This window comes from Triturus cristatus, chromosome 5_2 (assembly GCF_964204655.1).
Source record: "Triturus cristatus chromosome 5_2, aTriCri1.1, whole genome shotgun sequence".
Taxonomy (NCBI): Eukaryota; Metazoa; Chordata; class Amphibia; order Caudata; family Salamandridae; genus Triturus; species Triturus cristatus.
This window is the reverse complement of record NC_140588.1, coordinates 510160979-510177747: the sequence shown is the minus strand read 5'-3', so window position 1 is coordinate 510177747 and position 16769 is coordinate 510160979.

Genomic DNA, 16769 nt, shown 5'->3' with positions numbered 1-16769 from the left:
CAATTTAAACTAATTTAGGGAAGGTATTGGATACTAAAAGGGTAACATTTCTATTCCCATTCCAAGCTAAAACCAACTTGGTAAAGGTGTTAGATACTAAAGGGGTAACATTTACTCTTCCCATTCCAACCTAAACCAACTTGGCGAAGGTGTTGGACACTAAAAGGGTAAAATTTACTATTCCCACCCCAATCTAAACCAAATTAGGGAAGGTGTTGGACACGAAAGAGGTGACATTTACTATTTCCACTTTAATCTCAACCAAGTTGAGCAAAGTGTTGGATACTAAAGGGGTAACATTTACTATTCCAAATCCAATGTAATCCAATTAGAGGAAGGGGTTGGACCCTAAAGTGGTCCGATTTACTATTTCCACTCCAATCTAAACCAAGTTGAGGAAGGTGTTGGCCACTAAAGGGGTAACATTTACTATCCCCACTCCAATCTAAACCAAATCAGGGAAATTGCTGGACACTAAAGGATTAACATTTACTATTCCCACTCTAATCTAAATTAACGTGGAGAAGGCGTTGGACACTATAGGGGTAACAATTACTACTCCCACTCCAAATAAACCAAATTAAGGAAACTGTTGGACACTAAAGGAGTAACATTTACTATTCCCATTCCAATCTAAATTGACTTCTGGAAGGTATTGGACACTAAAGGGGTAACCTTTACTATTCCTATTCCAATCTCAACCTATTTGGGTAAGGTATTGGACACTAAAAAGGGGTAATATTTACTATTCCTAATATAATCTAAACCAATTTGGGAAAAGTGTTGGACACTAATGGGGTGACATTTACTGTTCCCACCCCAATCTAAGCCAAGTTAAGGAAGGGGTTGGACACAAAAAGGGTAACATTTACTATTACCTCTCAAATCTAAACTAACTTGGAGAAGGGTGTTGGACATTAAAGTGGTAACATTTACTAGTTCCACTCCAATCTAAACAAAGTTAGCGAAGGTGCTGGACTTGAAAGGCGTGACTCTTACTATTTCCCTACAATCTAAACCAAGTTGAGGAAGGGGTTGGACACTAAAGGGTTGACATTTACTACACCCACTCCAATGTAAACCAACTTAGGGAAGGGGTTGGACACTAAAGGATTGACAATATCTATTCCCACTCCAATCTAAACCAAGTTGAGGAAGGTGTTGGACACTAAAGGGGTAATATTTACTATCCCCACTCCAATCTAAACTAACTTGGAGAAGGTGTTGGACATTACAGGGGTGACATTTACTATTCCCACTCCACTTTAAACCAACTTAGGGAAGGTATTGGATACTAAAAGGGCAACATTTCTATTCCCATTCCAAGCTAAACCAACTTGGTGAAGGTGTTGGACACTAAAGGGGTAACATTTACTCTTCCCATCCAATCTAAACCAAATTAGGGAAGGTGTTGAACACTATTTTCACTCCAATCTAAACCAAGTGAGGAAGGGATTGGACACTAAAGGGGTAACATTTACTACTCCCACACCAATGCAAACCAACTTAGGGAAGGGGTTGGACGCTAAAGGAGAAACATTTACTGTATACACTTCAATCTAAACCAACTTGGGGAAGGTGTTGGACACTAAAGGGATAATATTTACTATTCCTACTCTGATCTAAACTAACTTGGGGAAGGTGTTGGACATTAAAGGAGTGACATTTACTATTCCCACTCCAATTTAAAACAACTTAGGGAAGGTATTGGTTCCGAAAAGGGTAACATTTCTATTCCCATTCCAAGCTAAACCAACTTGGTAAAGGTGTTGGACACTAAAGGTGTAACATTTACTCTTCCCATTCCAATCTAAACCAACTTGGTGAAGGTGTTGGACACTAAACAGGTAACATCTACTATTCCCACTCCAATGTAAACAAACTTGGGAAAGGAACAGGACACTAAAGGGGTTACATTTAGGGCCCTATTTTGAAGTTGGTCGGAAAGCTTCCGACTTACGGTCGCATTACAATGCCGGCAGTCGAAAGTGAAAGCAGACGGTCATTCCAGCTGGATTCCCATGGCCAGTTGGAGGCCTCAATGTAATCCCTATGAACGGCATTTCCTCAGTCGGGTTTACAATGGCGATTTCTGAGAGGCCTTCCATGTGGGGGTTTCCGACATGGAATGCATGTCGGAAAGCGACTATGGGGGCCCCTAGCAGGTCCCTCTTCTCCCTGCGGCCTCCCATTGGGGGCTGAGGCTGTTAATCCCTTCATGGCAGGCAACTGCACCGCATGGCAGGTACGCGGTGCAGGGATAAACTGATTTGCCCATTTTGTTCTATGGGAGCTCGTGCTACGGAGTATGCAACCACACCATGTTCGTTCGCTTTGTAATACTGCGGTAGGGACCGCGGTCCTGATTCCGCAACGGTCATATCCGCCGACATCGTAATGAAGACCTTACCATTCACATTCCAATCTAAACCAAGTTGCGGAAGGTGTTGGACAGAAAAGGGGTAATTTTTAGTATTCCCATTCCAATCTAAACTAACTTGGGGAAGGTGTTGGACATTAAAGGGGTAACATTTACTACTCCCACTCCAATGCAAACCAACTTAGGGAAGGGGTTGGACACTAAAGGGGTAATATTTACTATTCCCACTCTGATCTAACCTAACTTGGGGAAGGTGTTGGATATTAAAGGAGTGATATATACTATTCTCACTCCGATTTAAACCAATTTAGGGAAGGTATTAAATACTAAAAGGGTAACATTTCGATTCCCATTACAAGCTAAACCAACTTGGTGAAGGTGTTGGATACTAAAGGGGTAACATTTACTCTTCCCATTCCAATCTAAACCAACTTTGCGAAGGTGTTGGACACTAAACAGGTAACATTTCCTATTCCCACCCCAATCTAAACCAAATTAGGGAGGGTGTTGAACACTAAAGGGTTAACATTTACTATTCCCACTCCAATGTAAACCAACTTGGGAAAGGGGCTGGACACTAAAGGGGTGACATATACAGCCCTATTTCGAAGTCGGTCGGAAAGCTTCCGACCTGCGATTGGAGGCTTTCCAACCGACAACTACAGCTTCACTTTTGACTGCCGCATTACAATGCCGGCGGTCGCAAGTGAAAGCGGACGGTCATTCTGGTTGGATTCCCTCGGCCAGTCAGAGGCCCCAAGGTAATCCCTATGAACAGCATTTCCTCCGTCGGTATTACGATGTCGGTTTCCGACAGGCTTTCCAAGTGGAGGTTTTTGACATGGAATGCATGTCAAAAATACTTTGGGGGCTCCTAGCAGGTCCCTCTTCTCCCTGCTGCCTCTGGTTGGGGAATGAGGATGTTAATCCCTGTACCGCATGGCAGACACCTCAAGGTGCCTGCTACGCGGTGCAGGGATGAACTGATTCTCCCATTTCTCTATATGAGCTCGCGCTATAGCAGGTTTACAGCCACAGCGCAAGCTCTCGGAGAGAAATGGGAGCATGCGACTGCACCATGTGCATTCGCTTTGTAATACTGCGGTAGGGATCGCCAACCGAAGGTAGGTCGGTCCCGATTCCCCAACAGTGACATCCGCCGACAGCGTAATGAAGCACTTACATTTCACAATCCAATCTAAACCAAGTTGAGGAAGGTGTTGGACATTAAAGGGATAACATTTACTATTCCCACTCTAAACTAAACCAAAATAGGAAAGGTGTTGGAGCCAAAGGGCTCGATTATGATGTTGGTTGGAGTTGCGTTCGACCAACATCGTTGCGTTCTTGGGACCGACCAACCTCTGGTTGACGGTCCTGACACCGCAATTACAATGCGACTGCACATGGATCGGTTGCATACTCCCATTTCTCAATGAGATCTTGTGCTATGGCCGTAAACCAGCCGTAGCACAAGCACCCATAGAGAATTGGGAGCTGGTGCAAATCCCTTTACAAATTTACCATAAAAATTAAAGATATAAAATGTATTAATAGGAGAAAATACATTTTACATTTAAAAGCAACTAATTTACATAGCTTTAAAATTATTAAATTTAACTTAGAAATTAAAATACATATATTTTTTTAAATCTCCCCACCCTTATAAACTAATAACCCAGCATGCCATTACTAAAGAAAATATCAATTGTTAATTAAAAACATTAACACAATTTATAATGCAAATTTAAATAATTTAATAAATAAAATAATTTCAAATATAAATAACAAATAAAAAAACTTCTAAACACATACAATCATAAAACAATCCATTGCATTCTAACTAACACTAACAAATGGTGTTTTGTGTAATGATATTAAATGCATCAATATTTTTGACAACGATATTAAAAACAACACTAAAAACGATTTTTTTACCTTCGCTATTCCTGTCCATGATATATTGGAAGTCCAGATATTCTTAACACTAGATTTCTGTATCGCAATACTTTTTTTCTGATATTTTCCCCAAACACCGTTCCCTGATGGTGGTGACTTGACACGCACTCTTCTGGCACTTTGAAAACTTTCTTACAATGTGTGACTACAAGGCTGACCTTCTCAAGCCTTCTATGGACTAATAGCGGCAGTATAAAAAGTATGTGTGGACATGATCTAAGTTGTGAAAACGTCAGTATTTTTTACCACGAATGCAGATAATGATAAAGATATGTGTTAGATGACATTAACACAGAGAAGAGACACCATCAAAGACTATAGCCTCACCTTTTCTAGCAATTCATCACCTTATATTACAGTTCATGAAAGTATGTTTGCAAGGTTTTCTCCACTTTCAACAATACACAGATGTAGGATCCACAGGAACCAGAGCCTTTCAGCGAACGGGAAATTAGTCACTACAGTGACAAAGAGTGATTTTCTCGACTTGTTCTTTTTACCCATAGGAAAAGACTGCAGAAGAACCTGAGAAGATCTTTGAAAGTGTGTGGCATTTTGTTATGAATGTTGGATTGAAGCACAATGCACCAAATAGGTGCAAGCTTAAGAGGTAAGGCACTCACATTGATACTTTTTGTTATGGATCTCAGGAGTTTGGTTCTGATGAAAGCCAAGTGACCCGAGCTGGGCACACGAAGTCTGGAACATGTAGACCAGCCCATTGATGCAGAGTACATAACTAAACTCTTGAGCATCAATACCTTGTTTTTAACCTTGTCTGGGTGCCCTGGGAACAAAAAGAAAATACTTGTGACTGTAGGAATCCTGAGATAATTTTAAGAGTTAGATCCCCCAAACCCTCTAAACAAAAGATACCACACAAAGACTTCCCTCAGATAGATGAGGTAGGGTCCGCCCAGATACAATATCTGTATCTTTACGGAGGACTTCACAATGAAGCATGCCACTGAAGTAAGAAAGTAGTCGGTGAGAGCTCTTTCATCAAACCAAAAAGGTTGATGAATCAAGACATATTAATAGATTTACCCCATTCAAACGTGGTCACTCCCTTTTCATTGTACTATGCATCAATTTGGACATCGACATGGAATGGATAAATGATGAATGCAATGAGCTGGAATATATGATAATATATGATTACACATTTATTGTACCCACTGGGGTTTAATGTTGTGTAATGGTATATGTCACAAACTATTGTTTGAATATAATGATTAACAATCAAACTGATTTGTCCACTTGTGCAGTACACAATGATTGTCGAAATACATGGTGACTGATTAACATCTGATTTGGGACTACAGCATGTATTTGCACATAGATTATATTTATGATCATGTCATAATTATACAAATATTATATCATATTATATGGTTAAAGTTTTTATGATATATGAAATATTTATTGCTAATCATGTGCATGAACTCGATTTATCACTATAGAGAGGAGACCATGCTGAGATGGCCTCCACATGTTATCAGTTATGAATGAGGATTTGTATGTGGATGTGGATGTGGTCACACCCTTTTAACAACAAGGTATACCTCTTTCTTCACCTTAAGATGGGGTTAATGAATGAAAAAATGGACCTGTGCAAGCTACCACCCACAGTAACTGTACCTACTCATATAATTTCTAACTCATAATAACGAATGTGGGGAGCTAGGGAATTCAAATTTCTAAAATCACAGTCATTAATATCAACATAAATCCTCTATCCTTTTTTATTATTTTTATTTTTATTCATCATCAATACCATTGGTCATTTATCCAAATTACCATAAATACTACACATTAACCATAGAGCTTTAAACAAACACAATACATATTCATATGCACAATACTCAGCCCTATTCCGCCTTGTTTCACATCAGATCAATCTTGTACTTCAAAAAGACTCCTTAAAATGTACTTATTACTATTGTTCTTTTCTTTGTACATCCAATTGAAAAACAACCTCCATGACCAATACAGCCTCAGCCAACACGTTTTTCGCAGTAGCAACCCACTTCTTCAGGGCGAAAAAGATGATGTGGGTATCAGTCCAAGATGTCTCATGTAATTGTCTCATGACATATAAACATGTTCCTTACAGGACTATATTATTCAATGCTGCCCTCTAGCTGTAAAATCACTATGTGCAATCCAATATATGTTTTACTTCTAAAACCCAATAGCAAAATAATTTTCCCGATTAGGACTGGAATGTTTGTCCTTGCTGTTTGGAGGAAATTGATGTGCCCTACCGTAAAATATGTTGGTGTCGGTGATCTTGCTATTGGGTTTTCAAAGTAAAACATGTATTGGATCACATGCCATGGTTGCGGGGGAATCGGACACATTTCAGTGTCCCTTAATGTCAGATTTTTCCTGGTGGTGATGGACTTTGAAAAACGGCTGTATGTCCACACATACAAATTAGGTGGGAAGACATACAGCCAAACCTTCAATGTCCTTACTCCATCAGGCCATTGGAGGGGTTTGATCACGGCAGAGACTGAGCAGTCTCCACCGTCATCAAACTATGGCCCGCCCAAATTTAAATTGGGGCGGGCGGAGAATTATCTTGGCGGGGAGGGAACTTTATTGCCATTATGAGTTCTCTCTCCAAACGCACAAAAAGAGGTAGGAGTATTAGCAAATACATTATTATGTTTAGTGGCATGTGTTATATGTTTGGCATACTGCCCTCACCCACAAATTTGTGGCATGCTTCATCATAGGGCTTGCTAAATAACACCCCCGCCCAAACCAATGCCTGGGGTGGAGCAATAGGGAGGGGGAAGACAATACAAACATGAAATTATAGGGATCAAAAAAGAAATATAAGTGCAGAATGTAGAATTTAAAACTGGCTCAGGAATATCCACCTAAATACTTTATTCGCAGATTTCCCAGGCAGGATTAAAAAAGAATATCGGATGGTGGTGACAGGGCTTATTAGTAACCCTTCACTCCTCCTATCTGCAAATCTGTCAACACGTTTCTGCCGGTTTTGATGTAGCCCTTAATGGATCTTTACTGCTTTTATCAGGTTCAAAAGAATCCCTTTATATTACTCTCCTTTCCTACTTTACTTTAGTAGATTGAGAATAGACCCTTTATGATCTAGAGTTGCTTAGTCACACTGCAGTAGTTCCTGTAGGTGAAAATATAGTTGTCATAATCATTGTTCCATACTACACTGGTTGAGTTTTCTACATAGTACAAACAAATAGCATGTATGGGTGCTGTTGTTTACATATACACTCATGCCACTCCTTCATTCTTTGCAAGCGTTGTTACCCCACGGGGTCTGGTTCACATATCCCCTTGATTAACCTAAATACAGGTTCATGTATTAACCTGTAGATTTTAGTAATTCTATGAATTTGCTCATGTATTGTGAATAAATATTTTCGTTATGAAGAGAGAACCATATCAATCAGCCCCCCGCAATGGGACAGTTCGACCAGAAATCGAATTAAAATGTCTTACCGAGTTTCACAGTTGTTGAAGCTCGAAAAAGCTTGGGAGCGATGGCGGCTCCCTGTTGTCAAACACTGGTTACAATGGGAGATAATACATATAATTATACCCCCGTCGATGTCATGGCATGACACATTACAGAAATAGAAGACTTCATTGTGTGATGTACCAACTTGTAAGGTGTTAACACCTTGATGATGAATGAATAGTTGGACCTTGATTTAGAGTTCAGGGGACGTTTTACTCCATCACAAACGTGACGGATATCCTGTCCATCATATTGCGAGTTTCACTGGAAGGATGCACTTGTAATACAGTGGACAGGATAACCGTCACATCTGTGAGAGAGTAACCTGCCAGCCGAAATTTAAATCAGGCCTTGGTGCCCAGAAACGTAGGCCCATATCTAAAAATAATTCATACAGCAGAATGCAGCAAGTCCATTTCCTGCGCTGCGTGAAATGGAAATGGTAGAAATTAGCAGTATTTAACATTATACATTCCTGTCCTAGCACTGGCGCACTATTGGCTGCCTAGCGCCAGCACAGGTACCCTTGTATCCTGGTGCAAGGGTGCCTGCGTTGTAGGCAGGATTGTTTTTGTACAGAAAGATACACCCTCCTGCACCAAACCAATACTGTGAGGCATGTTTGCAGAACGTAGCACACATAGAAAGAGGAAACAATTAGGTGTAACATTTTGATGCATTCCCAGGTCTACCACTAATGGTAAATTTGGGGATGCGCCAAAATACATGAGTGGATGGGTGGAAACACCCACTCTCCACCGAGGGAACGCATCCCTGGGGCAGACTAACACAAGGCAGTGATATGCGCTGCCATGCGTTACTCTGGATTTATCAAGCCTGCAGGGCTACGCAAGGTAGCCTTGCATGGTTTGATAAGTCTCACTTACGTTTTGCGTTGCCTTTGTGCTCCTTTTCGTAGTGCAAGGGTGATGCAAAACCTTGATAAATCTGGCTCATGATGTATCTCCTCAAAATCTATAGAAATACACTCACAAAATGTAATCCGTTGACATACAATGCAAACAGATTTTCATTGCAATATTTGAATTTTTGGGCGGTATTAACTATATAATATATTACATATTTGTATTGGGGCGGGGTGGACAGTTCTTTAAGTGGGATGAAAAAAGTGGGAGGGATCTCTAGTAGGGGCTGGACCTATGTAATTAAAGGCATGACTTAGACGCATAAACTACATTTCTGTGATTACCACAGCATGCCACCGTTGCTGGTAATTTAGTGTTTCTCTGATCTTTCTGGTATTGCATCCAGATGTATAACACAACAACTGACATACACACAAAACCAGCCAGAACTATTGGCTTTTGGAATGGTTGTCTCTGTGTGCTCTGCAGAGAAGCCATGGATGGAATGACCATGTGTTCTGACCTCCTTTTTGACCCACTGACAGGCATTGTGAGAAACTCGCAGTGCTTTCAGCCTCAATGCCAGATCTCTCAGTCATGTGCTGTTATAAATGCCTCAAGCTGACTCAGTTCAAAGTATGCACTATACAAGAGAGATATTCTATACAAAATAAAATTGAAAAGCACATCCTAGAAGCAGCTAACACCACTATGGAGTGCAATGTTAAGCAAAAAATATGTAATATAAACAGCAACTTTCTGTTTATGTTTGTTTATTTATATAGCGCATATATACCGGCAGGTCTCTTAGCGCTTGACAGAAGGAGATTGCATCAAAGAAGGTACGGACAATCCTTGTAGCGAGCACAGCTAAAGAGTATCTTCAAATAGCAGGGTTTTTAGCAGCTTTCGGAACCGAAACAGACCCTGTTCTTTACGCAAAGAATCAGGTAATTGGTTCCAAAGTCGTGGCAAAACAACTGAGAAGGCTCGGCCACCCTTGGTGGCCAGATTACTCCGAGGGCAGGCTAGCTGGAAGGCCTCTGTAGAGCGAAGTACGCGCCCTGGCACGTATTTAGCTAGGCGATCCCGAATGTAGCCAGGGGCATGGCCGTAGAGAGTTTTATGGGCGATGCACAGGCCCTTGAATTTTACACGCTGTCTGACGGGCAGCCAATGTAACTTGTGCAGCAAAGGGGATGCATGGGTCCTCCTAGGAAGGTTAAAAATCAGCCTGGCGGCGTCATTCTGCACAACCTGTAGGCGGTTCATCAGTTTCAAAGGGAGTCCTAAGTAGAGTGCATTTCCATAATCAAGGCGCGATAACACAGTGGCTGAGACTATTGAATTTAAAGAGGAAACTGATAAGAGAGGAGCCAGTTTCCTCAGTTGTCTCAGGACGCCGGTGCAGGTGCCCACTACTGAGTGGACCTGATGACTCAAGGAAAGTTCCGAATCGATTTTAATTCCCAGACTTTTCACGACTGGTGACGGACATGGGGGGGCCCCAAGTTCTTTGGGCCAAAACAGGCCACTCCAGAAGTTGTTTTTTGCTGGAATGACGAGGACCTCCATCTTGTCAGGGTTAATTTTCAAAGAATTAACCGTCATCCAGTTCGTGGTGAATCGTAGGATGTTTTGAACAGTTTCTTGAGCTTGGGCCGAGTTGTCAATGCTCAGGATGAATTGAGTGTCATCTGCATAGTTGAACACTCGGCAGTCCAATTTGGATAGTGCAGTTTCTAAGGGCTGCAGATATATATTGAAAAGCAGAGGGGACAAAGCCGAACCCTGGGGCACGCCACAGGGGATATCTCCCCTGTTTGAGGAGTAGCTGCCGAGTTGAACCCTTTGCGACCGTCCCGATAAAAAGGACTTTAGCCAGTTGTAGACAGCACCCCTAAATCCCAAATCCGCCAATCGAGACAGTAGAATGGAATGGTTAACCGTGTCGAAAGCCGCGGAGAGATCCAAAAGTATCAGGGCGCTCGGGGCTCTGTTGTCAGCCTTTAATCTGAGGTCGTCGAGAACAGACAACATAACTAGCTCCGTGCTATGGTGGGCTCTGAAGCCAGCCTGGCGTGGATGGAGTAGCTCTGAATTTTCGAGGAAGCCGGATAAGGTTTTCAGGACATGCTGCTCCATGACCTTGGCTAAAAAAGGAAGTTGCGAAATAGGCCTGTAATTTTTCAACTCAGCCTTATCCGCTCCAGGCTTTTTCAGTAGGGGAATAACTCTAGCTTCCTTCAGATTAGATGGTACCTGGCCAATGGCCAGGGAATTATTAAGAAGTGTAAGGATCTGGCAATCCAAGGCTGGAAGGGCCATCTGGAAGATCCTCGGAGGACCGGGATCGGCCGGTGAACCAGATTTGGTCTTGTTGATTAAAAAGGCCAAAGCTTCGGAGTCCAGAGGGGGGAAATCTGTAAGGAAGTGAGCTGGCGAGGGGGAGGGCAACGCCAGTTCCTGGGAACTTAGAGCAACTGGGGATCTGTTGATCTCACAGAGGATATCTGTCACTTTCTGCAGAAAGAAAGTCTGCAGGGTATTGACATTAAAAGGGATTGAGATTGAGTTGACATCACCTTTTTTACTTAGTTCCTTTAGGATCTTAAAGGTTTCCTTCTGTTTATTAGGGGCATCTATAATCCGAGCCTCATAGTATTCGGCTTTCCTCGAGATAATGGATTTCTTATATAGGGTCAGAGCTGCTTTATAGAGGATCAAGTCAGTGGAGTTGTAGGTTTTCCGCCACTGTCTCTCCACTTTCCGCAAACTCTGCCTTTTTACCCGCAAAGCTTCATTGAACCAGGGAGCCCCCTTACGTTTGGGCTTGACTCTTTCCCGAAGTTCTGGAGCTAGATGGTCAATAGCTGATTGGAGGGTATTACTAAGGGTCAAGCTGGCTATGTCGATATTGGTATAACCTCCCTCTGGCCTGCAGAGAGATGTTCTCTGGAGGGTATCAATGAGGTTACCCGACTGAATCTTATGCCAGCTTCGCACTCTCCTCCATTCCGCACGAGGTTGAGTGGGGGGGCTGTCCAAGGGGACCCAGCAAGCGATTAAAAAATGGTCGGACCAGGCACACGGCAGGATGTTGATGAGCCTAGCTTGCTGGCTAGATGACCAAACCAGATCAAGGGTGTGCCCCTTGATGTGAGTGGGGCGGGTCACCAATTGACAAAGTCCTAGATTTGACATTGTCAAATCAATTAGTTTAGCTTGTGGCTCTCGTGGGAAACTTTCCCAATGAAAGTTGAAATCACCTACGACCATGAGCTTTTGATAACGGGAGCTAAGGTCTGACAAGGTTTCACCGAGGTGATCACAAAAGCCAGGTGCTGCATCCGGGGGGCGATAGACTGTCAGGAGTATGAAACAAGAGGAATTGAGGGAAAACTTAATTCCTAAGATGTCAGAGTTATCGACACTTTCAGATATTAACTTGGTAGCTGAGAGATGCGATTTAAAAAGAGTAGCCACCCCTCCCCCTCTTCTACCATCTTGCCTGTTGTGCCAGATGGCGTCGAAATTTCCTGGAAGGGACGAAATGATGTCAGGGACTGATGCGTCCCCCAACCAGGTTTCTGTCAGGGAGAGAATATCAATATCCCCCTCCTGCAGCAGAGTAAAGATCTCAAGATGGTGTTTTTGCAGGGATCTGGTGTTCAGAACTGCCACAGACAAACCTAACGGGTTCCCTGTTTTGGACGGGAGGTGGATAGGGAGCCCATCTGGAGGGTCAGAAGCTGTCCCCGGGTTCCTTAAGAGGTTTTCGGCTTTTAGTATTGAGCGGGTGAGGGGGTTTAAGGTATACTTGCCAGTAGCAAAGGACAACAGAGCATTCGCTGAATACAGGAGGTTTGGGCCAGGGTTTGTGGCCCCTGGTCCCGGCAGGGCGCGGACGGGCGCAGGCGGGCTTGCCTTAAGCGCGCCTTCGGCGCGCCCGCAGCGCGCCCGCTGCGCGCATCCGCTTCGCGTCGGCTCCAGCGTCCTAATAAGGCAGTCCTCTTCCGCCCAACCACCCAATCAGCTCTGCTGTGCAGCAGCTGAAACTCCCTCCAGCACTAGACCGCGTAGCTAAGAGCGGAAGTGCAAATTAAAATGCATGATAGCGACAGAGTGCCTACAGTACAAATGGTGGCATAAAGTACTTCAACAACAGTTAAAAACATTTAAAATGCGGTAACAGTTGCAGATACGGAGCGCACACACAAGGACCACCTGAGAGTCTTTAACGCGCCTCTCAATCTGTCCGCTGCGCGTCGGCTCCAGCGTCCTAATAAGGCAGTCCTCTTCCGCCCAACCACCCAATCAGCTCTGCTGTGCAGCAGCTGAAACTCCCTCCAGCACTAGACCGCGTAGCTAAGAGCGGAAGTGCAAATTAAAATGCGTGATAGCGGCAGAGTGCCTACAGTACAAATGCTGGCATAAAGTACTTCAACAACAGTTAAAAACATTTAAAATGCGGTAACAGTTGCAGATACGGAGCGCACACACAAGGACCACCTGAGAGTCTTTAACGCGCCTCTCAATCTGTCCGCTGCGCGTCGGCTCCAGCGTCCTAATAAGGCAGTCCTCTTCCGCCCAACCACCCAATCAGCTCTGCTGTGCAGCAGCTGAAACTCCCTCCAGCACTAGACCGCGTAGCTAAGAGCGGAAGTGCAAATTTAAAATGCGTGATAGCGGCAGAGTGCCTACAGTACAAATGCTGGCATAAAGTACTTCAACAACAGTTAAAAACATTTAAAATGCGGTAACAGTTGCAGATACGGAGCGCACACACAAGGAGCACCTGAGAGTCTAAATCACTGACATGGATTACCTTAACGTTTTTCCATAAATTGCTCTGAATTCACCTGTATTTTTACCAGTAGAGTTAAGGGCATAAATATAGGGCCCGATCGGGAGCCGTTTCAATGTCCGTTCTAAATTTCTGCTGGGTCTGAGACCTGATGGGAGCCAGCTCACTTAAAGCCCTGGGGTTAGATGAATTTGTGAGTGGATCACTTAAACAGATTTGTGCTGTGGCATCCAAATATCACTAAGGGGCTTATTACAACTGAGTAGGTCCTATGGACCTCCGTAGCTGCGGTGGCGGTGCGGGCACGACCGCACTGGCAGTACGACCGCCCTATTAAGAGTTTGGTAATCGACCCACCAAAGGACCTCTGAAACCGCTGTGGATCCGTTTTCCCTTGGCAGTGTTGCAGCAGTTTGAGGCCACGATATGCTGGTGGTGCCACAGCAGCACCGCTAAGCATATTACGAGCTTCCTCACCGCCATAGTTTTCATGGCTGTAGGCCCGCCATGAAAAGTGTGGCGTGAGGAAACTAAAGGGGCCCTACAGGGCCCCCTGTTGACTCTGGGCCATGGGGTGCATGCAAGGGGCACATGGTGTGCCCCCCGTCTGTGTGCACCCCCTGTTTCTCCGCAGTCCATGCCGTGCTCCATACCGTCTAGAAACGCGCTTTGGCGCTCCCATTGTGGTGCCTTTCCAAAGCTCAAATATGAGCCATAGGCACAGCCATGGGACCGCCTAAACCCCGCCTGCCAGACCAAGATTGAACTCCTAATCTGGCGGGCGGTGTGTGAAAAGCTTTGGCGGTCTCTCAGCAGGGCACTGGCATGGCAGCCCGCTTCGAGACCGCCAAAGTTGCAATAAGGCCCTAAGAATGTTCTATTTACACGGCACAAGTAATACTACCAACCAATTCAAATGCCACCTGCACAAACCTGTTTATGAGATGCTGCCCACAGTCTTTACACAAATTGATGCCAGCAATAAATTGAATGTTTCATCCAGTTCAAAGGGAGCTTTCGGGGAGCTCTTAAACAGTTGTGTGACCAGGCTAACTGAAGTGTTGCTTCACTCTGCAGGGAGACACTAGGCAATGAAACAATAGGCGATGTAGCAATATAAGCGATACAACATTTCATGACAACTGAGAAGCAGTAGTATCCTTAATTAACATGGATATCATTGTGATTTTGCGTTATCATAGAGAGAGATATCCCCAGACCGCCACCAGTGAGGACATTACATCACCGACACTGTCAAAATCGTGAATTGGAACCTTAGTCCGAATACAGCCAATCGGTTATCTGCAATACACTAACCATCGCACACTGTAGCCTAAATATAACCCTCAGCTGTTTCTTATTCATGGCGGTCAGAAGCTACCTAAAGCAGCACGTCGGCGCTATGTAATATTATAATAAAATAAAATAAAATAGAGGATTTTACATTCTGGATTTGTTTTGTTGCTTTTTACGTTTAATTGCATGGGAGTGGTTTGCGGTTTTGCAGATACAAGACTGGAGAGGAGTATTTAAAAAATATATTCCTTTCCCTTTCATCGACAGCCGCCTTCCCATTGTTCTGCGCGCCGACTGCCAGCCCTCCAGATTCCTGTGTGCTGGTATCCACCATGGGCGCTCTCTCCCTTGCCAAGCTGCCAGTCTGGAGCGTCACACCTTACTGCCTTTAAAGATTGCCCTGCAGAGATAGAGGGAAATGGCAATTTTTACATGATGCAGTCTGGCAGCCCAGGAGATTTGAAGTCGGAACTGGTGCCAAGAAGTACCCAGGAGAGCACGCAGAGGCAACACACAGAACCCGGGCCAAGAGAAGGAGGAAGACGAGAGGGGGAGGGGGAAGCGCAGAGGCGTCTGGCAGGGGGCTCGGCTACAAGGTCTGAGCTCGGGGCTTTTGACTGGACCAGACAAGCCGTTTGCACATGTTCCCTAGCACGCCCAGGAACCTAAAAGAAAGTCAGAGGGAAAAGGTCAGCCTTTTTTTGCATGCCTCAAATTGTGGTAGATTGCAGAATGTAAATGAGACAATTATTACACCAATGCTCATCAAGCTGTGCTGGAAAGACTTCAATAGCCTGATGAATATGCATGCAAATTTGTTAATTAAGTTAATTATTCTGCTGAAAATTCATTTGTCTTCCAAGGACATTTTCCCAATGATTTTAACATGCTAGCGCCATTAGTCATGCTCCATGCTATTTACCGTTACTTTTTGTCCACTTCATTCACTTTTTTTTTTATATAAATAAAAGTTTGGAAAGCAGTTGATGAGTTCCTTTAATTGACCCCCGCGTTGCTAGAAAGGGGCCATAACCAGCTCAGTAGGCAGCGCTACTTGGAACACATTTCAGATGACTATTTCCAGCTTTAAAGGAAACTGTCTGAGAATCGCACTAAAAAGAAACTATCCGAGATCATTTAAGCTAAACTCGCAGTCGCAATAGCTCAACATAGTGATTTGCCGGAGGCGATTCCGCCTGGGCCCTGGCTGCTTTTTGGGATACAGATTTCCTTTTTATGTGCTTGTGTTTGGCAGAAGCAAGCGCCTTGCTGTTCAAGGTAGGTTATGTGTACGTTTTCATTTTCTACAAGTGCACTTATTATAAACAGAAATCTATACTTTGGCACAGAAAGAAGTAAAGGATTTTTTTTTTATCTGTCCCCCATGGGGCCCAAACATGTTACCATGGCAACAGTGACTTTCAAGACACTTCTGTCTACAGGCGAAACGAGATACATTTCAGAGACTCGGTGGGATCGTCCAACCCTGTTTCAACTCAAAATGAAGTGCTTCACTGCCGGTTTTTAGCGCTATACCTGTGGACATACAGAGTACTGTGGGAGAAAGGTAGATCCCATAAACATTTTAAGAATCGGTGATTCTTTGGGTCATGGATAATAGGACAATGCCCCCATGCAATGTCTCCTACGGCACTGCTTTCACCCCGCCATATTGAAAGCCGCTTTTACTAGCTCTATCCCCCAGGTGAGATCACCCCCTCAGTGCCCAGTCCCACATCAAGGCCAAGCACTGATTTCGATCAATTCCTGAGGCCCCGCGGTGGTGGACCAGCAGCAGGAGAGCACTGACTGAGCCCCACCTCCTTGAACACACAATGAATGGTTAGCCATTTTGCTGCATCCTTTAGCAGTGTCAGTTTAAGGATTTTGGCATATTTTAGAAGCCCCTGTTCAGGACAACTTTACATTTTATGACCAATTTTC